At 44.3% G+C, this 25,690-nt stretch overlaps 1 protein-coding gene across 1 annotated transcript in view; it reads right to left on the minus strand.

The window, feature by feature from the left end:
* The window catches only part of LOC147672929 (zinc finger protein 574-like), a 35,167-nt gene extending 12,522 nt beyond the window's left edge, over positions 1-22,645 (minus strand). The window contains exon 1 of the mRNA XM_086947913.1: positions 22,583-22,645. The gene's annotated coding sequence lies outside the window, so the exon portion shown is untranslated. The remainder of the gene's footprint in view (positions 1-22,582) is intronic.
* Between the last annotated feature and the right edge of the window lie 3,045 nt (positions 22,646-25,690).

Genomic DNA, 25,690 nt, shown 5'->3' on the forward strand with positions numbered 1-25,690 from the left:
ACTTAACTCCACTGAAGCAGTTTTGATCTACGTAATTCATTCATAACAGCTTGTTTCCATCAGAATAATCCTTTTCCAGCATCGGATATGATTTTCTTTCTACTATCCAGTTTCAATTTTTCTTTGTGGGCAAAGCATTTATTTCAAATTTGTTATTCTTTCATATGTTTTTTATGTATTCAGTTTAGTATGTTGGGAACAATTTCCTTACATTGTCTCTTATTAAGATGACTAGTTGATCTCTTGCCTGCTTATGTTTGCGTTTTTTACACGTTATCAAATAAGGTTCAAATCATCGGTGTCATTTATTCTTCCGTCGTAGATGAACGTTTTGTAAGTCTGACATATCAAAAGGCAGTGGCCTTCTAAATATTTCACTCGAAACCGTTCGCTCTGCGTTATCTGACAATTTAATGAGGAACTGACACTGCGTTATTTGGTACATTGGTTGACATATATAAGACTAAACACACAATTGTTTTTAATATTTAGGACATGTCATAAAATAATTTAAAAAAATACCAATTGTGTCTTTGATTGACTAGTTGGCTTGCTATGCTTTGTTTTACCATCCACATCATTATGGGCAATTCATTTTTATTGTATTCTATGAATTGATGTCACGTGCACATCCTGATACGTTTTGCATTCATAGAATGTAGGAGACGAGCAGTTCATCTTGAGCTTTCCTGCTTGCTGGACGTATTGCTGTGACGACTGAATACACAACAAACAAACTTTCCTGGTGTGGATTCAATATGGATTTGGGATTTTACAACCGCGGCGAGTGAAAGACGTACCCAGTTATTGATTGCAGCACAGGAACAGATTACCTCCTGCAAACCCATATTTGAATTATTGTGGTACTTCATTGGATCGTATTTACTTTATTGGATTTACTAGGCTGGGACACCGCGCTGCTCTTATTTGTATAGGCAAGAGAGTGTTCCATGGTGTTTGGATGTGCATTTTGCACCGCATTTGTGACTCTTCAGTATCGCAGAGTATTTTGAAAATAAGTAACATTTGTGGCACACTCCTCACTTCGAGCGTTTGCCTGCCGTTCTTTAGGCTGCATTTCTCCAGGAATTTGTGAGGAAGCCGCAAGAGAGCCATGGGGGCGAGATGGAGGGTAGCGGGGACGACACTCCGCTGTTTACGTGCAGTGTTTGACGTAGCATACAGCTAAAGAGGGGGCACCTTCTTGCTTTGGTCCCACAATAGTGACACACACACCGGTTATTGAGCGTTGCGTACCCTGACCACGGGCGCTATTGCTATTTTGCCGGCACATGGCGATACACACACCATTCTTCAATCATTATCAGTTATCAGCTGTGGAAGCATACGGTTTGTTTCCTTTGGGCACCACACAGTTCTTCCACAGTGATATGCACACTTCTTCAATGCAAATATATTGATCGGTGACTCGCACACCAATGTCCATCCAGAGTGTAAGATTTGCCTATTGTTTTTAATCGTTTTTCCTGTGAAGTTTTCAGGATTTGGTCAATACTTATTATAGTTTGCCTGGTATGACCTAACAGACAGCGCCTGTTGGGAAACGTTTGGTACAATTTTCTATTTTTCACAGATTTCTTAGGGACGGTTATAAGCTGGTATTTGACGCTGTACAGTTGAACACACCAGCCAAACAAAGGAGAACCTCCTATTCCCTGGATTAGATGGAAGGAGGAGTTTATTACTTACACGAAAGCCAAAGATGGGGAGCTAAAGGCCGCATTGTGAAAGAAATATATATTCTTTTATATTGTCTTGGTTCACAGGGACAAGTTGTTTTTAGGTCCTTGCCCCAAGTAGTGCCTCCAAATGGTCAAGAAAAAAATGAATATACAGAGAAGCGCTTCTGAGAATAGAGTTAAAGTTTAAACCCTCTACTAGCACAGCAATTAATAGGCTCAGGTTTTATAGAAGAGAGCAACAGGATGGAGTCTTTTGATTAGGTTTTCATAGCTTTACTGGTGTTATCCATGAGTTTCAGTACTATGTCAGATGAGAGAAGGGACCAGATTATATTGCGCGTGACAGATAAGAAAACCCATGAACAGTTATGGGTGATCCTAAATTGCAAGATGCCATAAACACAGTGAAGGCTTTAGAAATATCTGAAAAATTGATAACTGGGAAAGGCACCAGTATATATGTAGGGTCAGCTAAGGATATTTGATGAGTTAACCTTTCTGATGAAGCTCGTACAAATGGCGCCAATGCGAGTGAGCCAAGCCAAATCATTTTCAAGTTGGTTGGAGACCAGAAAAACCGTGGTGAGGGGGGGGGATGCGCTTGGAAGTAGTACACATATGGCATCATACACGTGGTGTCCTGCTGCTCAGAGAATGCAAGAAGTGCAGTCATGGGGGGCATTTTGCAAATGTTTGCAGGGATATTAGGAAAAATCCTAGTTAGACATGTGGTAAAGTGTTGTGTATTGCAGATGCGAGTGCAGTGAGACCATTGCGTGAGTGCTGGAAAATTGCAGACAGCAGTAATAAAATTGTGTTTCTTTACAAGAGGCTGGTGAGGCTTTGGATGAAGGAATGGTGAAAAATCCACCTAGATGTCTGGTTGAAGTTACTGATGTGAAACTGAATCTTATGGCAGAAATGGCTTCTCCACGGACCATAATCATCAAGGAGAATTCAAGGAAAGATTTGAAGGAATTTTTGATATAGACTGCTTGCAACCTTCAAATGTCAATGCTGAGAGTTTTGAGGCTCTACCATTGATACGGTTGGGTATGTGTGAAGTTGGAATTTAAGGAGAGAAGCACAGAGATTAATCTTTAAGAAGCTGGAAAGGTGCGAGTGTGCTTGCCTGGAGGTTCAGCGGAAGTTGGAGATAATATTGAATCCCTGATTCAAAGCAGCAGTTGTTATGCGATAATGGGGTTGAAGAACATGTTCTGTGCACTGATGAAAGCAGTGGAAAAAAATAGGTCAAAACGGTTTCCAGAGGTGTTCACTGATAAACTGGATAAATTAAAAGATGTTTTACACAAGATAAAAATTAAGAGCAATGTCGTAGTGGTTAAGCAGAAATTGAGGGGGAGGGGGGGTGGAGGGTAACCATCAATGTGAGATAGAAACTGAAGGAGGTATTGGATGGGTTGGTCAAGATAGTATAATTGAAGAAACTGAACCGGCTAAATGGGTTTCTCCTTTACTTCTTGTTTGCAAACCAGATGGGAAAAAAAAGTAGGTTTTGCGTTGATTTGAGGGATATGAATTCTAGTTTATTAGTATATTGTCAACTATTGGCCAAAATCAATGACAGTTTCTACGTTGGAGGGTGTGGAAAAAAATCTTTTGGACCTCAAAGCACTGTACCATCAAATGATACACTCTGAAGAGTCTAAACAGTCATCAGCATTCATTACGCCACAAAGTTTGTATCAATTTTCCAGAATCCCTTCAGGTCTAGCCTCTGCAGTGTCTGTTTCAGAGGACATGGTTTCATATATTTAGAGATGTTGACAAGTTTGTGAAATGCTTTCAGGGTGATATTTTGATTTTCTCTAGGACAGGGGGGGGTGCACTTACAACATATCATTGAAGTGCATGATAGGTTAAAAGAACATGGGTTGACTCAAGGGATGCAACTGCAAAATGTTAAAAGAAATCTGTCGATTATCTAGGTCACACTATCTGATGGAATAGTGCCCAAAAAAATCTAATGTTAAAGCCATTACAAAGAAGCAATACTTTGTTCATATAGCATTTTTGCATTTTGTTTTAGCTGTTCAGTTTAGTTAGTATTTTAGTTAATTATTTTTGTACATCTTGAGATTTGTTTTTTTCTAGGGGTTGCTCCCATCCAAGTTTTGTTTTCTTTAGGAGGGAGATGTGTTGTGTTCTATTAATTGATGAAATGTGCACATGCGGATAGGTTTTGCATTGCATTCTGCATCCCATGTGACTGGGGTGCTTGCTGGAAATGTTGCTGTTGCCTGAAAAGCCAACAAACAAACCTGCTTGGCGTGGATTCATTATGCATTTCATAATTTTGCTTTGCTTTTATTGTGCATTCATGTTTTAGTCATTACCTTTTTAGATCTCGCCTACTGATGCAGCGCCATGCGTTGCACGCGTAAGCGAGACCTATTGTTGCCGGTAGCTTAATGAAGTGGGACAGGAGAGGCGCACAAGCTTAACACATTGGAGACATTGGCTGTGCCCGCGCGCTTTTGGAGACATGGGCTGTGAGCACGCGCGTCTCTTCTCACGCTCCCCCACACTTTAACTTTCGCGAGCGAGGGCGCCTGGACAGCCTCGTCAGGATCGTACCACGGCTCACCTCCCGGTCAGCCTCCGAGGTTAATGGCTTTCTCATGGAAGTTTGTGTGGAGTCTGCAGTAACTGCAGAGAGAGGAGGTAAGGGAGACCTTTGACCAAGCACACTGGTCACTGACTCATAGACCAAGCAAGAGAGGGCAACAACCCCTCCACAACCGGCAGCTTCGTAAGTGTCTGCGTTTTAAGAGGTGCGTTTACTTCCTGCCTACATCAAAAACGACTGTTTTTACCGACTTTCTCCGGGTCCTATGATTTTCTTCCACCCATTCACATCGCTCAATCAGTCCCATCATGGTTTTAGTCGCCATGAGATGTTTGGAAATAAGTAGATGTTGTTGTTTCTTCGTGATTGCGCTTATAATAAATAGTTGGTCTAAATGTGCCCAAGTGTATGATCCTGCTGCGTGGCACATTCATACGGGACTACATATTTACTGACATACATGTAAATGAAAAAGCACGTCACTTCAAATCTACTGAAAATGTGTCGAAACAAGGTAATTATTTCGTAAAAGACTAAGAAGCACACAGCATGCTGGGAATAACCTAGTGAAAGGCAGTCTGTGGTTTATAGAGGCTAAAAATAAGTCTTTAGTGAATAACTTGTTAGATAGGACAGGAAAATGGTGCTTCAGTATCGCTGTGTAGTTTTAAGTCCTCCACCATGCCTCCTAAGCTGTGCACGGTGGTGCTGCTCTTATAACCTTTCTCCCCAGTTGGTGAAGCCCATCTCATTAGTTTCATTGTTGAAGCTTATAACTAGTTTTTTTTACTCCGTGAACTTGTGAGACTGCGAGTCACGATCACTGAGTTTGCACATTATCCCTTTGCACAAATCGTGTTCCAAAGTGTAACTGTTGACACTGTGTGCACGTTTGCTGGAGAGCCCTGATGGACCATAATGTTAAAATAATCACATCACAGTGGCCATTTCGTTAGGGAGATAGAAACGATCAAACAGCAAAATATCATTTTGCCTGGTGCTCCAAAATTCATTCTTCTGGCTCTAATTTTTCTAGTCAAGTGCATTGCCCTGCAGATGTATTTTTCTTTGCTCGCCACACTCTCCTCAGTACCAAGTGACACCCCAGGATGGGAGGAGTTCTGGTGATCCTATCATATGTGGCAGGTAGATCATGAAGACGTGGCATTCACACACTGTATTTGTGAGGAGTAAATTAAAATGTCTTTCTTATTCCTCTTTGACGTGTACATGATCCACAGGCCTGGTTGTTGAATCAAAATGCTAAATTTGACATGTCCTTCCGCATTTAAATGGTAGCAAGGCCCCTTATGCATATTATTTATTGATTATTGCTTGTTGAACTTATGGATGCCAGATTTGGCATCCATGCCCTGGATTACCTTTTACTTAACAGCTAATTTTACTTTTACACGTTCTACGTCCTCTTGATAGTGGTGGTGGGTTTTGAGAGAGGGGGTTGTTTGAAAACAACTGCCACCCCCTGACCTGCTCCTTCTTGGAGAACATCTTGCCGTTTGTTGTGGTCGACTCTGGACCCCCACTGAAAAGTGAGGGAGCATGGCTCTACTAGTTATCTATGGTGTCAACTGTAATGAAGCAGTAGCGTAACTAAATCCGTTCGTAAGAATGCAACTTGTGACCATGGAAATAGAATGAAATACAAGTTAGCTTTAACTGTGGGCCCCTAGGGCAGGTGTTCTGAGACTAGTTGGGGAGTCTTGGGGCATGGGTCTCTGCCATGTCTCCTCATTGACTTGGATTATCTTATTTTCTTCCGTTTGGTGATTTATGTTCTATTTCCCCTTTAACTCTGCTCCTTACTCCTCCTTTACTTCTGCCACATTAAAACTTCTGCATTTTATTCTGTCTACTCTTTTACTTCTATCCGTCTGCTCCTTTCCCTCTGTCTCCATCTCCTCAGTAACCTCTAACTCTTTTCTTGCATTATATCTTCGTCATGTATGGTCTTTTATCTCTTATTTATCCTCCTCCTTCATCTCTTATTCTCTCTTCTCCTTGAAGTGTGTCTCTTTCTTTACTGCCTTCACCTCTGCTTTTTTCACCTTTGCCTCTCCCCCTCCTTTTTGTCTTGTTCCATGCCCTTCTCACCCCCGCCACTCCCCACCCCCACTCCGCTCTGTTTAATGCACTGTCACATGATGGCGCTTCTCCTCTGGAGTTCTCACTACCTTGCTGCTTGGTTTATTTATATACTGCTTTTGTCCCTGCGAGGACTTCCTGCCTCTCATGGTGACTATGCCAGCCCTTTCTGCCTCACCGTGTGACCCTGATCCCTTCACACTTCCACAAGGCCTGTATCCGGGCGCCTTTGCCTGTCCCTCCAATTCACCAACACCCACAATGCTTGTATGCTAGATCTTTTTGCCTCGCATGGTGACCCTGCGAGCAGGAACAACTTAAGGCTTTTGGGAACTTGGACCGAATGTATTCGGAGGCCCCTGTTTGGAATGTAATCCAATTTCAGCTCTTCCATGCCCTCTTTGGCAAAAATACAGACAAAGCAGGGGGCATTCAACCGTTGCTCCTAATATTCGGGGACAGTTAATTGTGTTTCAATATTTTAACACAGCAGCAGCTCACTAATATTAGAGCAAATAATCTGCGACACCCTGCCATTTCTCATGAGAGGTCCTGTTTTGAGCTAAAGGAAACTTTTTTTATGGATGTTTCATGCAACATAAACGCAACATTTCTCTGAAAAATGTCAGTAATAGACTCACTCACACTAGACATTAGTTAAAGGCGAAAAAATATTAAAAACAAGCTGTTTACGATTGATGCATGGACTCTGCAGAACAAAGCTTGCCCTATCAGGGGACCCCTGGATGACTGGGGCCCTGGGCCAGAGCCCACTTCGCCCATGCATTAAAACGTATCTGCCTGCGCGGCCTCTCTGCCGCACCCGGTGACCCTGGGCATTCACACCTACACAAGGGCTGTATCAGTCTTCCATACACAATGCATGTATTCGGCCAGTTCAGCCAGTCCCAGCCCTTGTCGTCCACGAGGTCTGTATGCGGTCACAACGTCCACTACCCTTGTGTACCACTCCTTTCTGAGTTTCCTGTGACCCTTCACCCCACCACAGGGCCTGTATTGCCCCTTTCTGCCCGCTTCGGTGTCTTCAGGGTTGGGCTGGCCTGTTGGGTAGTCTGGCGATGGGGGAAGGACGGCTCTGACAGGACAGTGTATGGGCTGTTTTGGGCTTTTTTTTTAAAGTCTGATACAGGCTTCATCTAGGGGTGGGTGTATTTTTGCTCACATAAGAGTATGTAATTATCATAGGAAATGCACATTTTAATGCATGCTACACTAGGAGGCTGTCCACAGGACAAATAGTGACTTTCGCCATGCTCTTCATTGTTAGATAACCATTTTCAACATCTGTTTGCCAGAATAAATGATCCTGTGTAACTAGCCCTCATGAAAGTCCATGAGACTTTTTAGCTAGAACCAACAATTATGAGCGAAAGCTATATGCAGTAGCATAAGCGTGATGAAAACAGGAAATGATGCGAGTTACAAGTAGCCCAGGAGATGGTATCTATACAGGATTACAATCATATAATAAAAATTCAGCATGGTCTAGTTTCATGTCCTCTTAATATTTAGATCTGTTGCTGACCAAATGTAATATGTGGTGGAGAAAGATCAGTGTCAATACATATTCAGTGCTTCTTGTTTACCTCGATGACGCCCCCTTTGGCTTTTGCTTCCACAACGCTATGCTTCGATTTATTAGAACAGGTTTAATTTATTGGCTTTCATGGAACGCGACAAAGGACTTTGTCTTCTCAGAACACTTCAGAAAAGATTGGTTCTGACATACACACAAATTCAGTAGCAGTTTTAGAACAAGCATTTGCAATGCAATAGGTCTCGCATTACTGAACGTTTGAGCTATTGGTTTTGCATTATTATTAGCAATGGCAATAGCTCAAACTTAAATAATTCGAGACCTATTGCATTGCAAATGGTTGTTTTGTATTGTTGACTGCACGTTGTTTTGGGGAACAAGTCCTTGCGCTGTCTCCAGCTCAAACATGTTATTTCAGGAGTCTCATTGTGTACACACACATACAACTTTCATATTTAGAAGTGCTTTCCAAACTGCATGCATGAAACACTTTATTTCAAGGAAAATTTGCTTAGACAGCTGCCTTGTGTGCCCGAAGCAGTTTCTTTGTGCCTCTGGACCAGCTGAATATTCTCTTACCTTGCATCACTACAGAACACCAAGGATGCAGACTACATCGTTTCTGCCAGACACTCCTAAGGTTGCTTCTACACTAGTTTCCAATCTTCAGAACCAGGTGGCAGAGTTGTATTTAAGTTTTTTTTAACCTTGAATGCTGCTATTTTCACCATCTTATTCCCCGTCAGTTACATACATATTCTGCTTTTCATTTCAGAATGGAACCCTTATTCAAATAATGCCTGCCTGCATGAAAACAACATATACACCACATAACCTCTTTAGAACAACCACTGACAAATTGCATACGTTTGATTCCTTCTTCTGGATCAGACTTGCTGGCATGGGAAGGGGGCCCTCAAACTTAATGTGCTGCTTAAGCCATTGGGCACTACCCAGGGTAACTTTCACAGACTAGCTCTTCAAATATGGACCACGTGAAATAAGTCTGTCTATATTGAACTATGACCAAGAGAAAAGCAGGACTGCTTCGGGGGTGGGGGGAAGACAAACCATATATTTCAGAAAGCGTGAGGGTAGCGAAATCTAAGAAACAAGTGTTCTTAACTAAGGCATTGGGAGTCCTGAACATGACAACGGTTAGCGCTGAACTCTTTACAGGCCCCGCTGCCACCATCAAGAAGTCGATGAGTGAAGACACCACACTGGGGTGTTATTAGCAATCCATTCTCCCACAACCATCATTCGATAATGACAGCAGGGGTGTAATAATTATCATATGGTTTCCACATGCGCATGGTTTCATTTGAAGGTTTCTGAATAAATTCACAGAAAAACATGAGAAAATGAGGGGGAAAGTCTGTTGCATATGCCATGCCACCTTATGCTGGGCTTGACAACTGCACACAAATCTGCCAATTAGAAACAAAAAGAACGCTGGTTCCGATTTTGGATGCTCGGGGACAATACTACGGTCATCCTAAAACTAGTGCTCCCTCTGTATGCCCCATCTAATTCTCAGTGACAGTTAATACAAGATCGACAGCTGGAACAGAAAGCCAGAAACTGGCAGGAAACAGTCTGAGAACCAATGAGATTGTTTTTTCACCACCAACCTGCGCAATACTATACGTTGCAATCCTTAAAAAAAATACAGCCTTGAATGATCGTTTACTCTTAGTATAATAAATAAATAAAAATAAATACGTTTTAAGAGGGAATAAGTATATTTGGTTTTATTGAGAAGATGAAAACTGTATCCATAAGGTATCTATACTACTATTATAAAGAGAGAACACACACCTTTGAGCCAGGTAAACTCGGGAACCACAGCGCCAATCCACACACCCGATACATTGTAGAAATTGTCAGGGTGTGCAGATGGACATAGGCGATAAAAAATTTTAAAAAACGTAAATTTAAAAATATAACTTTTAAAAAAAAGTAGTGCCCTGAAAGTAGCGCCGGCCGCGACGCTGTGCTGGCCGCGACGTAGCGCTGGCCGTGACGTGCGTGATGACCAGTGAAATGAGGAGTGTGGGGAGAAGCGGCGGCTCAGGTGCGTCATGACCAGCGGCGGACATGGAGCTGCGATGAAGTGAGGTGCGCGGGAAGGAAGCGGCAGCTCAGGTAAGGTAAATGCGGGAGGGAGTCAGGGCGGGAGGGAGTCCGGGCGGGTGTGCACAGAGGCACGGGCGGGAGGAGTCATTACAGAAATCCCCCTCCCTGTAGCTGGCCCGCTTCTATCCTCTCCAGGAGATGCCATTCGTTGTGAGTTAATAACACTATCCCTAAACTTCATTTCCATTTATTTTCAATATTCCGAGCACCGGCACCATGGAGTAGCAGTCTTCCCGAGCTGTCAATATGTGACATGCGGAGCCGCTATTGTTTCCCAGGATGATTTGCGCTTATTTACCAAAATCAGATACCTTTTCTTGGACGAGTTACTAGCGCGGCGCGCTTTATCTTCGTGATCAGACAATTTTAGATCTGCCTGCAACCCGTTTAGGTTCGATTTGTGGGGGTGGTGGGGAGGGGAGTGCGAGCTCTCTGGATGGTGAGCGGGAGTGACACGTGGAGAAAGAGAGAGGTAGGAAAATGAAAGAGGGATGTATTTCAAGAGACAGATGAGAGCAGGCCGGGTATAACTTTGAGGTAGAGGAATGATAAACATTTTGAAAAGAATTATAGGAAAAGCATCGAATGAACTGGGAGAGCAGTGGAAGAACAACAATAAAAACACAATGAAATAGGGTAAATAAAAAGGCTTGAAGAAAATTACAGCAGTAAAAAAACTGAGAAAGAGGCAGACCATAGAAGAACTGATGAGGCAAACCAGGGGAAAGAGGGGAGATAACTTGTTTTGTAAAGCGAATGCTCCTGCAGTTTTGCTGTGTCTCAGTACTGTTAATTATGGGAGGGTATTTTATTCAATTCGTTGGTACGTAATGGATTGACCTGGAAAAATAATAAGCATTGGCAAAGCCAATAAGTCTCGCCTATGTATTTTGCCGAAGCGCGCAGGGAAAAAATGCCAATTAGAAACAATTAAAAAAAAAAAGGTGAAGCAATGCTGATGCATGTGGAAAACAAACAAATATATATGCCGATTTGAAATGATAAAAAGAACCTGAAGCAATACCAATGGGTGCAGAAAAATAAAATGCCGAGCTGAAACGCTAAAAAAAAAGTGAAGCAATGCTGATGCATGTGGAAAAAAATACCCTGTTTTGCCTAAAAAGCTATAGCCGAAAATAAGTTTCCGAAGCACAATTACAGTGATACAATGCGTAAGCAAAAAGCAATGATGATGCATGTGGGCAAAAAAATTCAATGCCAATATGAAACGATAGAAAGCTGCTTAAATGTTGAAATGAAATGTTAAAAATAGTGTTAATAAAGGTAGAAATACAGCTCCAGTAGTGGACAAAGACAAGTAAACTAAAGTATTTAGCGCTTTGTCTGTGTTGCAGAAATTTAAAAGGAAGTGATGTCAGACGTATAGTGGCCAATTAGGATGCAGCTACAGTTATTGAAAATCAAGCCTGCAAATGGTAATTGATGGTTGGGCTCCAAACTCTTCGCTTCATACAATACCCCTTACAGTAACAGCGTGTGTTGACTCTGGTAGGAAGGATAATATTTGGGAGAGGAGGAGTCAAAGGCATAAGCCACAGAAGAGGAGTGTTGATAAGCGGAGGGCACAGAGATGAGTTCAGTTATGTGATACTAAAGAAAGGCCAAAGAGAAATGAGCACTAGCGAAGCCAATAGGTCAGTCTTTGGGACCTGTTGGCTCCTCCAGTTCCTTTGATTCAGAGTGAGTTTTTTCCCGGACTTTGTGCAGTACAGTAAAATAAATCTATATCTATACTACTAATATAAAGAGAGAACACACACCTTTGAGCCAGGTAAACTCGGGAACCACAGCGCCAATCCACACACCCGATAAATTGTAGAAATTGTCAGGGTGTGCAGATGGACATAGGCGATAAAAAATGAAAAAAAAAACGTAAATATAACTTTAAAAAAAAAGTAGTGCCCTGAAAGTAGCGCCGGCCACGACGCTGTGCTGGCCGCGACGTATCGCTGGCCGTGACGTGCGTGATGACGAGCGGAGGTGAAGTGAGGAGCGTGGGGAGAAGCGGCGGCTCAGATGCGTCATGACGAGCGGCGGACATGGAGCTGCGATGAAGTGAGGAGCGCGGGAAGGAAGCGGCAGCTCAGGTAAGGTAAATGCGGGAGGGAGTCGGAGCGGGTGTGCACAGAGGCACGGGCGGGAGGGAGTCTAGGAGGGAGGGGTTCGGGAGCGGGTGTGCACAGAGGGACGGGCACGCAAGCATCAAATTCTGCCCCCAGCCCCTTTCTGCCCCAGGCAACGCTGGGGCGGGCTGCTAGTTAAGCTATATTTCATATAATGTTTGAAAGCTTTTTTCATGGATATTAACACAACATGTAACATTGTTATGATCATATTTTACCAGACAATAAAAGCTTGCTTACAAATGTGCAGGGATTACATTTAATAAAAACTAGCAACTTTATCCATAGACATAAGTCACTGTATGGTTGCACCATAGCATTTACAAAGACCACAGATATACAGCTATACGAATGGCGCACTGGGTTGCAATCATATACCCAATATTGTGTAGTTGTCCCATGCAAACAATTATAGTAGCTGCAGACCGTGTAAAGCAATTTGCTTATGGGCCACGACCTATCATATCAGTGTAGAGCCGTTTTATTTTGGTTTTTAAAACAGCCTCCAGGCTAAGCAGTCGAACCCTAAAGTAGATACACATATCGTATCATCTGCTGTACAAACGAGGGCATGGTTTTAGGACTGAACAAAAAAAAAAAAGTAAAATATCCGTAGGTCAGGTGATTCTTATCACACTATGATATTTAGCAATCATTTTCTAACTGGGGCGACTATCGGAGGGTAAACTTGAACAGTCAAGACACTATTGGGTTTGAGGCAAGATGGCGGCCGCAGCAGTGGCCGTGTGAGGTGGTGTACACATAGCTCCCCCTTACCCCTGGAACGGACTATGATTGAACGCTGGGAAACCCGGGTGTCTGCAGTTCGCAGTTGCAGTGAAGAGTCTCTATCGACTGGGATTTGGAGATTTGGGAGGTTAACCCTTCTTGTTGTATTTGCAGTCGGACACTACTCACGCCCATACGCCGGGTTGCAGCCTCCAGCTGAGGCCGGTCGCGAGCCTCGCTAATTGGAGATGCCGGCGCCAGCCACGCTGGGCGCAGCATTCACGGAGCAGGAGCTGTGGGAGAGTGGCAACCGCAGCGGTTGCTGCTTGAGAGACGGAGACCCGAAAACTGGATTTTGGAGACTGCAGAGCTGCGGGAGTGTGCGACGGCTCATAGCGGGCCCACGGTGAGGATAAGCAGGTGTGCGAGGTACTTTTGAGGTTGTGAGCAAGTGCACTGTTCGTTGTAGCAGACTCGGCGCGGTGAGTAGCACAAATACAGCAATGGCGCCAAAAGGTAGAGGAGGTGCAATAACCCGTGGAAGGGCATCGGTATCGGCCAATACACCTGCAGGCATAGTGTTGGAGGGTGGCGCCGCGGCCCCGGGGAACAGCAGTGACACGGAGAATGCTGGGCACTCTCGAAGTGAATTTATTAATGCGAGTAAAGGCACCAAAGCTATTGATAATAGCAGTAACAGCGGTAACAGCAATAGTAATTCTGTCACGACAATGCAAGGCACAGGGGGCATTCAGAATACAGGCGGTGGCAATAAATCACAACAGGAGCCATCTATAGCCTCTAAAACACAGGGCGTGCAGCAGAATCATGATACTCCAGTGAAGCAGCGGACTGTCCCAACAATTTTCAATAAGAAACAGGGAGTGAAGGCGAAAACAGGTTCAGAGGCAGCAAGTCTTACTCAGGCTACTCCAGAGGTTAGGAATGTGTTAACTCAGGATGAAGCGGTACACAATGTAAATACCATAGTAATTGATGACCCTGTAGCTACTGGAGCTGCAATCGCAGGAGATAGTGGTCCTCTGGCGGGGTCAAGTTTCGATCCTATCTTATCTGCAATGGAGAAGGGCAGCGATGTGGAGTATGCTGGGTCCGAGGGCAAGTTCTATTCTATGTCTGATTTAACAACTGCCTCTGACAAGGAGAATGAAGAGGATAGCTCCAGCAACCCAGGAGACTGAAGGGACGTCCTAGAGGAAGATGAAGGTGACGATCTTGAGCGCTCCCTTCCCCATGAGACAGTGAGGAAGGTGGCAGAGACAGGAGAAGGACCACTGTATGAGCAGAGTCAACCACTTGCTCAACCGAATTTGGATAAGGATCTTGAGGAAGACTCGATCACTCTTGGCCTAATTTACAAGAATATAATGGCCCATCGTGTAGAAACTAAAGCAGAGGGCTGCGTACACAAGGGGCTGTGAGGAAACTCCAAAACACAGTGCGGCGCCTGGTAAAGACTTGTGCAGAGGTCTCCACTTGTGTGGTAGAAGTGGAAGAACTAGTTTCTTCAGTCGAGGACTGCCTGGTCAAACAGCAATCAGCCATTGAGACTCTGCAAAAGTCCAAAACAGATGTGGACTGGAACCTCACGGATTTAGAGAACTGCGCGCGACGCAACAATTTGCACGTTCTAGATATAGCCGAGTCAAAGGAAGGGGCAGACCCACGGAAATGTATTATTCAGCTCTTTAAGGAAGCCTTTCCTGAACATAGCGATTGGAACTGGGAAACTGAGGTGATTAGGGCGCACAGGTTCCAATTTGTTGTGCGGCATCGTAAGAGTGAGCGACAAGCTGATCAAAAGCCATACCCTCGGGCGATTTTAATTTGCCTCAATAACTATCTGCTGCGGGAGGTACTATACGACTTGGCACGACCTGAGAAAAGACGGGTTGGTATGGGGTGTGAGTTTTTCGTACGCCCGGATTTCTGTCCAGCAACGGTTCATCCCGCATCGAGGAACGCCAAATCATGTCAGTCGGGTGATAACTTTTTGACTATGCCAATACAATGCGGTAGGCTTTATGTTTAATTTTATTGGATGCCGAGAAGGCTTTTGACCGAGCCTCATGGTGCTTCCTATGGGATGTAATGAGGCGTCGGGATTTTGGGCCAGAGTTTATTACATCGTTACAGACATATCGCCAACCCGTTGCCCGTATCTGCAACATGGGACTCGAGTCGAAGGCAGTTCAAATACAAAGGGGCACTAGGCAAGGGTGCCCGTGCTCCCCACTTCTTTTTTCATTATATATTGAGCCGTTTTTAAATGTTGGAATCCAGCACTAGGATTCAGCCAATAGGCATACAGAACTATCAGTTCAAGTCTTCGCCTACACTGACGACGTTGCTGTTGCCACACCTAGACCAACCACAGCGATGCGGGAGATTGAATATCTAGCTGCAAAGTTCGGGCCAGTCTCCGGCTATAAGCTGAATACGGCCAAAACTCAATTGCTATGTGCCAATATGCCAATGTATTCTGACCCAAGGGTTTGCCAGGAGGTTACGTATCTGGGTGTTAAGCTCAGGGTCTCCGCAACTGCCTTGGTTAAATCAAACTGGGAGGCTCTTTTGCTGGGGGTAAGAAGACAGTTAGACCAGGCTGAATGTCTCCATCTCTCTCTTGTAGGGCAATGTAATGTATTAAAAATGATGATACTGCCTAAAGTGTTGTATTTTTTTTTAGATGTGTGCCCTTAGAAATTCAAAAGGCGAGCCTGACACAGCTCCAATCTATTTGTATGCGGTTTATGTGGTCCAGGTGCAAGGCCTGCCGGGCTATGAGTTATATGGTACTTCCGCGACTGTTAGGGGGCTGGTCGGTACCGGATTTTACTTTGTACTACCATGCTTGTATGATCAAGGCATGAATATTTTGTTAACAGGGGTTGGCCCTCTCGATATTGCGGTGTGTCCCTCTATATACCAGATGCTATTGGGAGTGAATGCTAAAAAATGCTTGTTTTTGCACCTAGATGGCAGCTATTACAAGCGCATCAGATTCAAGGTTTTATGGGCAGCATAAAAAGTGTGGAAAGCAATAAGGAGCATGTATGGTTTTGAGAAAATCTCTTGGTACACACCATTGGTATCCACAACATTTTTGCCATCTGATTTGTGGGATCGTGTGGCTTACAACTGGAGAGCAAAAGGAATAAGGGAACAGTATCAGCTGCCTAGGGATAATTTAGCTGAGTATCTACAAATCAGACACCACTTGGCGAAAAATTGTGGTACTATCCAATCTAATCCCTTGATAGAAGGAAATATGAAAGCAGCAAGGATAGGTACTCTATATGGTCTTATGCTAAGTACTAAGGCTAATGATCTAGAGTGGAACAAAATTGCAAATGGGGGATTAAATTGGGGAGACAGGACAAATAGAGGTTTCTATTGATTTGGCCAGTCAATTATTTCTGTCCACAAAACTGTCAGCTCAACATTTTAAATCAGTCTTTAAACTTTATTATACCCCAGATAAGGTTTCTAAATGGACTGGGGATCAAATAGGGAAATGTTTTCGTTGTGGACACCCGTCTGCAAATGATGTCCATATTTCTATACATATCCATCTTTAGTCAGTTTATTGTTGCAGGTGGAGAAATTTCTAGCAGAGATTCTTGGTGTCCCTACACAATTATCGGCTGCTCTGATTCTCTTAGGGATAGAGATGGGATCTGGGGCGGTAAGAATAACGAAGCATCAGGCTTTTCTAATATTTTTAGCTACAGCAGTATATAGATTGAGTATAGGTTAATTTTGGCTTCAACAGGAACCGCCTACATTCGAGGCCTGGAGGGCACGGTTTTTTTCGGTATTTAATATGGAGCAGTGTTTATATGCCCTCAAAGGCCACCGTAAAAAGAAGCTTGGGTGGTTAGTCTGGGGCACTGTCTCGCAATATTTGGATTGTGAAATATGAAATCCGGGGCCAGCTGGGTATTCTGTACATCATGGCTACAATCCTATACCTTAATTTACGATTTGCAACATTGGCATTTCTGCTTTTCTGCAGTGGTTAATGCATACGTTGTCAATTTTATCTGCTTTTTTGTTAATTCGCAAGCTCGCAATGTACATTATATGTATGATATCGATCTGACCATACTGACTCATGTATTTTCCAATTAAAAAAAATAAAAAATAAATAAAAACCCAAGACACTAATGGGTTTGAGGGTTGTAATAGGATAGTTGCCTTTCTTCTCCAAAGGATAAGGATTTGCTTCAGGTTAGTTAGCAGGAGTATGGGAAATCAAGTCTTCTAAACATGGGAGTGATCATTTGTATAGCCTTTTTTCTTATGGGCTGATATCTTCAGGGTATCAACACATTTGTCTCAACTGTCCATTTCCAGACCCTGCAGGGAGGAGCTGCCCCCTCCTAACACAACACTGTGCTGGCACAAAGCTGGTGTCACCAGTGCGATCGGAACAATAACAAAAATGGGCAAACTGACATAAAAAAACTCAAATTAATTAATAACAAACCCTTAAAATATATCACAAGTGTACATGATGGAATATAAACTTCCTAACAAAGTTGATATATTGGCTGAAAAATGAAAATGTGTGCTGTCTCAAAGAACAAACTGCAGTGACAAAGTCTGTATACTAACTGGAAAATAAGTGATCACTTGAAGAATCCTTTGACAGAATACTAGTTTTAATGCAAGTTTCAAAAAGCCTGTGCGCAAGCATCTGATTATTTAAAAAAATACGTATGAATATTGGTCTTTTGTTTTTTTTGTACGAAACATCGCAATGTGAAAAAATCAGTAGAACTAAGATAAAATCGCAGTTTCTCATTCATTTTTCGGACGGTCTATGGGTCTGCACACATTGTAAAAATATACACACTATTGTTAAAATCAGTCCAAAAGATAGGTTAGTTCGAACGTTCGTGTTCACCCCATCACATAGGGACATTCTTGTAATCAAAAGTGTAAAATACGGCAAACAATTGCTTGAAAAATGTTAACTAATTGATTGAAAAGAACAAACTGTGACAAACCAAGCAGAAGAATAAATAGTACTCTTTGTGTAAGATCTGTATATGGTTAAAGTTACTATGATGCGAGTTTAAGCAGCAAATCCAAAAGATGTTATGATAGCATGGTAAACAAGTCAAACTAGTCGCAATTAATAGACACAGATCGTATCCATCTGAAGTGTAGCAAGACAACCAATTCAGACTCCTCACCAAAACCATGTATGCAAATAACTGTTACAATGTAGCCATCCTATAAATACCAGTCCTCCGAATAAATAAACTTGAAAGGCGTAATGTGCAAACCAATACCTGAAGAGGCCTCACCTAAAGGACGCCGTCTGTCCACGCAAGATCTTCATGGAGTTTTAGAAATAATCATTGACATGAGATCGTCCAAACACCAAAAGCGGTCTGTACTGACCTCACACGACCCAGTCATGCTGCATCAGACAGGCCACTATCGCCAATACTTGGACTAAACTGCACAGGGCACAGAACCCTCGCAAGAGAGAATAAAGGGTGGCACAGGCATGATGGGACAGGAGGAAAAGACCAACCAGTGAAAGAGAGGGCATCCTGCCCATCTGAGACACAATGGGCAATAGTCTGCCCATGAATCCACTCCGGCACAACCAGAGATGTAAGTGGGATGAAAATGACTAAGGGGTCTCCCAAATGGAAATGGCCAATGTAATTAAGGGCAGGGCTTAAAAACAGGTAAGCTAAAAATATATGTTTTGCATAGTGTACCACTCGACTGGCATTTTGTACTTCGGTCATTGCATTCAAATATACAATACAACAAGTAACATTACACCTACAACAAGCCTGGACTATTGGCTGTCAATGGTTGATAGTTACACAAGATAAATAAGGCTTTGTTGTTTTGAACATTGAAACTGCTTCAGTTCTGAAATGATGAGACTGAAAGACCTACAACGATTTTCTTTGAAGTTGCATCAAAGGCATTTATGTTATGTTACGCTAATTTGATTTACTATAGAGCATGAATCGCCCATGGGTATCTCGGCGCTGGGCCCATTTAGCAAGTGTCTGTAGGGAGAGGAGATTCAAATGGGAGTTAGAATAGGTGGGCTTTCAGCAATTCCCTACATTTGCATTAGTTAGCACAAGTGCGGACATGCATTGGAAGCTTGTTCCTGTAAAAGGGGGCAAAGTAAGAGAAAGCTCTACCACCACATCTTGTTAAGCGAGTGCGGGGTGACACAGCAGGGAATTATCACACATGAACGTAATCTTCTGCAGGGAGCATATGGTTGGATTTTTTATTGCAGCTATCAAAGTCATTGCCTCGTAAAGCGTTATAGGTAAGAGCACAGATCTTAAAAATAAACCATTATTTCTCTGTCAGCCAGTGCAGTTCCTTTTACATTGGAGCACAAGAGGTGTCTGGGTGAAGAGGCTGAAAATGAGCCTGGCTGCTGTGTTTTTTTTTTTAACTACCTGTAATTTGGCTACTAGAGTATCATTATCTGCCGCCAAGAGAGCATTGACATAGTCTAATCGGCTCATTACTAGGGCTTGGATTAACGTTCTTCTGGCGGATGTAGGGTGATAACGGAAAGATTCTGAGCATAAGACACATGTTCCGATAGCATATTTCGGTAGTGGTCAGAGTATGATATTTCATTGTGAGATACTGATCCATTTTTATCCTGAGATTGACAGAATGTTTAGGGATAGGAGTGGGCCCCAACTGGGAAGGCCACCATTCATCTGTCCAGACAGAGGAGGCCCTGCCTAGCAGCATGATCTCAGTCTTGTCTGCATTTAGTTGGGGGTGGCTACCATACCCAAAGCAAATCGCTTTTTGGTAGCAGCTAGATCGGACTCAAATGTAAACATTAGCAGAGTATCATCTCCATAAGAGATTATCTCAAAGTCAAAAGGCACAACAATCTTAGCAAGAGGGGACACATTGATATTTAAGAGAGTGGAGCTCAAATACGAGCCCTGTGGGACACCCCTGTTTAATCACATTTTGTGAGAGGTATATAGGCCAACGATGACAGTGTGATCTATCTTGCAGAAAATGGCAGAGCCACTTAAGGGAAATGGCTTTTATCCCCATCTCTCGCAGCTTCTCCATCATCCTAACATGAGAGATCATGTTAAATACTGCTGAGAAGCCTAGGAGCATAGACAAAAACCACAATAGTTAGAAAAAGGGTCCAAGGGATATATAGTTTAAAGACCCACACCTGATTTTATACCCAGCTCCTACTCAATATACAACACAAGAAACACAGGGAGTCTAACAGCTGAATATAAAAGCTGAACTGTCACAACCGAGTCCACAAGATCTCAGAGTGTATATATCACATCGACAGTGTATTTGTGAAGACAAAAGAAAAGAAAAGAAGGGTGAACTCTACATGCATAGAGGAGACCGAAACATCATAGGATATTCATAAATGGCTAACCAGTCCAAAACAATTGATATAGGGTTTCCATCAAAAAAGACTCAATGATCAGTCATATCATCTGGCCAAACCCTGGTGCATAACGGGCTGGTCCCCTGATCATTGGGACAAAACCGCACCTAGTTGCTGTTTTGGGATTTGGTCCACCAATATAAACAGAACGTCCATGATGACTGATCTTTTGATGGTAGAATAGATAAGTGCAACAGGACAAATAGTGACTTAAAATAGGATGGAATGCCCTCCTTATGACAACTTTATTCTACGGACATGGCACGCCTCCTAATTAAAAAACCAGAACAGTGCAAAAAGGACAGTAACAAATATCTGCCAGAATAAAGTTGTCATAAGGAGGGCATTCTATCCTATTTTAAGTCACTATTTGTCCTGTTGCACTTATCTATTCTACCATCAAAAGATCAGTCATCATGGACGTTCTGTTTATATTGGTGGACCAAATCCCAAAACAGCAACTAAGTGCGGTTTTGTCCCAATGATCAGGGGACCAGCCCTTTATGCACCAGGGTTTGGACAGATGATATGACTGATCATTAAGTCTTTTTTGATGGAAACCCTATATATCAATTGTTTTGGACTGGTTAGCCATTTATGAATATCCTATGATGTATCGGTCTCCTCTATGCATGTAGAGTTCACCCTTCTTTTCTTTTGTCTTCACAAATACACTGTCGATGTGATATATACACTCTGAGATCTTGTGGACTCGGTTGTGACAGTGCAGCTTTTATATTCAGCTGTTAGGCCCCCTGTGTTTCTTGTGTTGTACAAGCCTAAGAGCATGGCAGAGTTGCCCGTGTCAAGTGTAAGTCATAAAGAGTCAGTCACTGCCAAAAGCATAGATCCTGTGCTATGGCCTGATTGAAAGCTGAATTGCGGGGAATTTAGGATTTGGTTCTAGGTAGGCTGTTAGGTGTTTATTAAACCTTCAAGCAGTTTGCCCAAAAGGGGGAGTAGCGATGTAGGATGGTAGTTTGCCAGCACTAATTGATACAGGGTGAGTTTTTTCAGAATAGGTAATACACAGGTAGCCTTCCATTCTAGAGGGATTAGGCCAGTTTCTACTGAAGAATTAAATATCTTTAAAATAGCCGGGGAAGACAATTGATTAGCGATACCATTACTTTAGGGGTGGAGGGGGGCGATATCCATATAAGAGCCTGATTTGGCAGGAGTTAGTGCTCTACTGATTTCCTGAGGTAAAAGGTCCTAATCGGTCAAAGGAATAGGTCCCAGCTGTTATCAGTCACTTTCCTGCTAGTGTTGCTAGCATTAGTGGAGCTGAAATATTAAGTTTTAGATATATATTGGAGATTTTCTCCTGAAAGAAATTAGCCAGTGGGTCAGTTCTTGAGACCCCATAGAAAGTTGAGTACATACCAGACTAGAAGTAACATTTTGCACACTTTTAAATAGTGAAAGGGGGTACTGCTCCAGAGGTAGGATTATTTTCACCCCAAGAGTGAGGGCAACAATGGAGAGTACGATAGGGTTCCGGCTCAGCACCGGCCCACAACCATCAGTCTATTATATGGGCAGGGCACCTTATAATAAGGGCAGGATGACTCGGGGGCATGGTCCCAGCCTATATAGAGAGGGGGGGGGGGGTATTGCAGGGTCCCAGCCTCTGGAGACGGAAGTGGTGTGGGCAGGGTTCCAAGCCCACACAGAGACGGATCAAGGGGAAGGCGGGACAGGGTCCCAACGTGTGAATGGATCGGGGCAGGGTCCCAGCCTCTGGAGACGGAAGTGGTGTGGGCAAGGTCACAGGCTATGGGTGGGTCGGGGAAGGGTCACCACCTGTCAATGAATCAGGGCAGGGTCCCACCCTGCACGAGGTAGACTCTCCTCCGGGGGAAGCGCAGGTGCCACGTTCAGCGCCCAGCCAGGCTGCCAGTGACAGGGAGTGCCCAGGCCCCCCAGTGATCTGACCCCAGGACAGCATGTATGTGAGGAAGTAAAGGGACTCATGGAAACCGTCGATGAGACGGCAGAGGGCCCCAAGCCAGCCCGGGGGGAGACCGACGGGCACCAGCCCTGGGCGAGTGAACAGAGGCTGCCACCTTGAGGGAGGCAACTGGCAACCCTGCCCTTTAGGACAGCGACAGCCACGCCGGACCGGTTGAGCATACTTACATGGACCGTCCGTCAATGCAGCCTCATGTCCGTCGTTGATCTTTTAACGGATGTCATTTGCCCACATTTTAGCACTTCCGGGTCGCATGTCAACCAATCCCACGCTGGCTGTAAGTTTTCCGGGTGCCGTCTTGTAGTCTTAGCTTGTAGTAAAGTTAAAGGTGACCTATGATTGGACCATCGGGAACATCTAAGCCAATCATAGCGCGCGGTACAGAACTCAGAAGAGCTGATTGGCCGTGTAGTCAGCACGTGCTCTTATCCGAGCTATCGCCTGGCAGCCGGTGGGTCCCGCCCACTCCGGAGCGGCCTTGTCTTGCCGGAAGCTCGCTGAGCGGCGGTTCAGTCAGCGACGGGTCCGGCGGTGCGAGGAGGACGGACGGTGGGCAGTCCCGGCGGCTAGGGGTCTGCTCAGCACTGTCGGGGTTGTGAAGGCCGGTCAGGTCCCCTCAGTAGGGCACAAGTCCCAAAAACAAGCATTGGCAATGCAATTGGTCTCGACTTTGGGGCTTTATTTTATTTATTTTGATTTAATGCGATTTTCTATAGCGCTAACATTACCCGAAGGTGTCAGAGCGCTTTACATAAGAACCAGTTGCGATACATAAGGATTTAGGATTACATGCGTTGCATACATTATACAAACAGAAAAAAGTTGCAAATGTGCAAGTGGTAGTCACACAAGGAAGAGATACAAATGGATAAACTAAGTGTCACATAGAAATGGTAGAGTACACAAAGGTCTACTGCATACACTAGTGATTAGAGTTATCTCTATATACTTTTATATACAAATAGTAGATTTTCTCATGTCAAGACCCCAAAAAATAAAAAACAGGAGAGCAGAGCTCCATTAAGTGGGGTCGGAGTAGGGACGCAGTCACAGCATCAAGGGAGGGAAGTAGAATGTCTGCTGTTTCGCAAGATGGTGGACCAAGGACAAGAGCGACAACAGGAGACTGTCCCAAAATTGAGGGGCGAACACGCGTTTCCAGTCCAAAAGCAGCTCTGAATGTGTTTGGTATCAAAATGGCAGAGAGGGGGTTGGGGAGAAAGGCGCGCTATACTTTAAAATAAACTTCACGCTCGTGCACAGAATGGTAACTGCGGCATTCTTGCAGCATATGAGGTGCTGGTGCGGCTGCAGCTGCCCCCAGAACTCAGAGTCGTTGTTGATGGTCTGTTCCACGGCCTTGGATGTGAACATGGGGGGCTCTCTGTCCTACTTGTCGGGGGCCGCAGCCCGGCCTGCAACAGCCAGCGATGCAGCTCCCTGAAGAGGCTCTCCATGCAGGCGGTCAGGTAGATGGCGGCGTGCTCCTGGATGCGCAGAGCCACCCGGCTGTCCACTATCCAGCTGTAGAAGCGGCCCACGGACAGGGTCAGCGCACAGACTTGCCCCGGATCAGGCGGTCAGCGCCGCCGGTGCTCATGTTGTAGAGGGAGAGGGCACCCAGCGCAGCCGCCGCACCCCCACGGACAGGCTCCAGATGAGCACCCCCTCTGACCCTTCGGAATCTGCCATACCTGAAGTGGGAGTGCCCCGGTTGACCTTGTGAGGAGTTCTTGGCCTTTGATGTCAGACTTCATTGCTTCCTTCCAAGGCAGGGCTAGTGGCGAGTTGCGTGGTTTTTTACACTAACCAGATTCTAGAGCTCTGCCTCCAGTCTTGCCGTTCGCTCACAGTCAGGGCAGCAGTTATCGCAGTGGTTGTCCGCTTGGCCTGGCGTCTGGCTGGAGCACCGTGCGTCCATGGCTGACTCCCAGCGCCACCACTCCCTCCGCAATGGGTAGCCTCCAGCATGCACAGGACTCGAACAAAATAAATCCGTGATGGAGCTGTCTAACATTGGAGTGTTTTTCTTCTTCAATAGCCGCCTTACCTAGGGGGCAGCCTGGATGCTGAAACATCTGTTCTTTAACTTGGAGGGAAAGTAAGCTACAAAGTGTGTGACACGCTATATATGGGAACGTATGGAGAGAATTATTGACTTCCAGTTGGAAACCATTGCCTCTATGAAACTGGAGATAGAGCAGGGAGGCTACTAGCATGGTTGGGCAAAAAAGAGAGGGATTCTAGATGTTGCCATCCAGGAAGATGGTGTGATACATACAGAAGCCCAAAGTATAGCAGATGCCTTTGCACGATACTACAAAGGCTTCTATACAGCTGGGGCCCTAGCAGACACCTCTAAAATTGTTAACTATCTGATCAAACTAAATGTACCTACCCTAGAAGAAGTCTTGATGGCCACTGCAAAGCTAAAATCAGGGAAGACCCCAGGCCCTAACAGTATACCGGCAGACTTTTTTAAAGCAAACACTAGTCTACTGGGCCCACATCTTATTAAGTTGTTCCTGGCAGCTCAAACAGAGGGATCCCTGCCCGCTGGATCTCCGTATTGACACTGTGGGGTGATCCACAAGCCAGGGCTAGACCATGGGTCATATCGTCCTACATCGCTACTTAATATAGAAACCAATCCTTGCCACAAGACTGTTGTCAGTCATCTCTACTCTTATACATAGTGACCAGTCGAGCTTCGTGCCCAAGAGGGCAATAAGATTTAACCTACACAGACTTGCCACCTGGCTGGATACAGTGATAGACAGAGTGGACCCACATGTAATTTTATCATTGCATGCATGGTGCCTGCCACATGGTGCAGGTATGTTTACAAACATCCATTTTTCAATGGCAGCTTGGGCTGCGGCCCTTTTCTAGCTGCAGCAGAATCTGTCATTGAAAAAATGATGTTTCCGACTGCCTATAGGGTGGTCACATCCAAACTATGAATTCTGAACCACCAACATATGGTTGGGCGGTTCCATTCCGCAACTATGTCAGTTGGACGCAAGCTGGACAGACATCGTAATAAGGCATCTACGGCTATTTTGGACCCTTGAAGTGGCAACCTTTGTTCTATCATGTCGAACGGCTTGGCTGACCTTATTTCCAGTCATTGATGGAATATTACAGTCATCTACTTCAGTTACATCTATTTGCTGAGCCTAAAAAAAGGCAAAATACCAGCACTCAATTGGATTTTCTACAACTTGAAAGTGGGTGGACATTGTCGCTAGGGGACTTGTACTTTTTCTTTGTTA

The sequence above is a fragment of the Lissotriton vulgaris genome, unplaced genomic scaffold (assembly GCF_964263255.1).
Source record: "Lissotriton vulgaris unplaced genomic scaffold, aLisVul1.2 SCAFFOLD_4251, whole genome shotgun sequence".
Classification (NCBI taxonomy): Eukaryota; Metazoa; Chordata; class Amphibia; order Caudata; family Salamandridae; genus Lissotriton; species Lissotriton vulgaris.